This window comes from Pinus tabuliformis, chromosome 4_2, assembly GCF_031772625.1.
Source record: "Pinus tabuliformis cultivar Carrire ecotype Pingquan chromosome 4_2, CPIR1, whole genome shotgun sequence".
NCBI classification, from domain to species: Eukaryota; Viridiplantae; Streptophyta; class Pinopsida; order Pinales; family Pinaceae; genus Pinus; species Pinus tabuliformis.
The window spans coordinates 611,190,661-611,193,153 of NC_142304.1; positions in this window are offsets into that span (position 1 = coordinate 611,190,661).

The following is a 2,493-nucleotide window of genomic DNA, read 5'->3' on the forward strand; positions in this document are numbered from 1 at the left end:
AACTAATATGGTTAAGTGAATCATGAAATGGATGGATGCAAGGTTCATGAGACAATTTATGTTAATATACTACAATAGTGGTTGTCAATGGTTATGCAACTTACTATCCCCTATTGCAATTTACTTTATGTACTAATGAACATTATATCTAATGGTTAATGAGGAATGTGGAATAGTGATTTTCGATAATTACTTGTGGGTAATTTGTGTAAAAAAATTTTGACTCCTTATTTTTACATGCGAGGTTACCGGGGTACGTTACAAGTGGTATCATAGCTAAAGGTTGCAACACTGGTGCCTTTGGGAATTGGTAAGCGGAGAAGAAATTGAGGTGTGCCACCAGTAGGCATTAACTTAGGTATGAGTTTAAAAATCTACATATTGATTTATGCAGTACACTACTTTTGACATGATATGTGTGATTCATGGTTATAACTGCTTTGAGTAGTAAGTAATAAAGTTTTCTACATAACTATGTTCATGACATTGGATTCTTGATGAGGATAAAAGACAATAAAACTTTTGTCACACTTATGAACAATATTGAAAAATCATTACACTTATGAACAATATTGAACACTCAATAAGGAAAGTGAAAATCAAATACCAACTTTTTCTTTGCAAATATGGCAATAATAATGATACATTTAATGAACATGATTGAAGTACAATGAAATAATTTTAATGAGTCAATGCATGAATGTAAAATACGGGGGAATGTCCTTGAATATGATGATATAGTGTTTTAAAAATACATTGTAAGAACCCCTTTAAATATTGAAAATAAACAATGAGTCGAGTAATGAGACTTGACAGTAATAACTAATTTTTGATTAAGTATTGTCATTGATGCATTAAGATGGTTGGTAGTTGTGATTGGTTAGTGTTGTATGACAAACTAATAGAACATGTATGCTATAATTGAATTTGATTTAAGATTATTATAATTCGTAAACAAGTAATTATGGTAGTTACTTCGTATCGGTCTGTTGATGACAATACACTATGGGAAATTGGAAATGTTTAGATTGTTAAGTCAACTATTATTGACATTTACACATTAATGAAAATTTGCATATAATTTTATGCATGACAATATTGTATGAATAAAACTAAAGTGATTTGGAAAGTGAATACTTGTTAAATGTTGCATATTTTTGACTAACATTGCTGATGGGATTAAGTAGTGGCTGATTAATGGCTGCAAGAAAACTTGTCAAGGTAAAATCACATTGCAACCGTAAATGAGAAAGCATAATTTTATATGATATGCATGATTGTGTTATTTGGAATATCAGAATGCATACAACATGTATGTCAGTTATGTTTCCTATCAATCTAGATGTTGTGGACCCATGTTGAGGGTTAAGTGTAAATGCATGGTGTACATGCATGTCTATTTTGTTAATGATAATGTTCATATGGTTCATTATGTAAATTACTTTGGGGAAGAGTGATAAAAGAGAAATTAAACATGCCACACGGTTGCAGATAGTTGTGAAAGGCTATAAGGCCTTGGGTTGATGGTGATTCCATGCCTGAAGGGGTTGAAGGTGCTTGCGTGCCCGGATTTCCTCTCCCTGGAGATCAATTATCTCAATAAGGGAAAAGAGTTAGCCAAGATGGTGAAGAGGGTAAAAAGCCTGAGGCAACTTTGTTGATTTGGAGCCTATTGGAGGAGGCCCAAAAATTCCTCATAGACAGGACGCAATAAGAGGAATAGGCAAGATGCTGCCAAGAGGAATTTTATATTGGACCCTATGTGGTCATTGAAATTCTTAAGCTGGTTGGCCAGTGGAATTCCATACTAGACTTGGTATTGCCTTTGTCAAATAACTGTCTGGATGTGAAAATGACTCAATGTGGTTGTGGAAACCAGTTCCCATGGGTTGGGAGGAGCATTATTTCGCCACTATGGTTTTTTGGAGGAGGAAAAATTAATTAATTAGTTATTTGTTGTGTTAAAAAAATGAATTTTATATATAATTGTAAAAAAAAATGTCATGCACATATTAACACAAAAGGATTTTAGTGCCCAGTAAGGAGTTATTGGAATTTTAGTTCCTTTATTGTATTACCAATCTTGTAAACGTCTTAGTAGGGGCTAAGACAATTTTCACTTGATGCAGTGATTGATTGTTTTGATGATTAGAGAGCTAGGTGCTCTTTTTGTACTTTTAGAAGTACACTGTGGATGTCTTTAGTGAGAGTTAACACTGTGTGCATGTGGAGCAGTGATTTATCATTTTGATGATTAGTGTTAGTGCTCTTTAAGTACTTGTAAAAGTACTGTGATTTAAATATCATCTAACATTGCACAATTGATTGATAGTGAAAAGTATTTCATTTGACTCAAAATATTGTGACTAATGTGATTGAATTTGTTAGTCATACATTACAGGTTACTTACCATGGAGGGTTGAGGGGTTGTCCAATCACTATTAAAATTCTTACGTGAAAGTGCTCATGATTTTTAAGAGTAGTTGGTAAGTA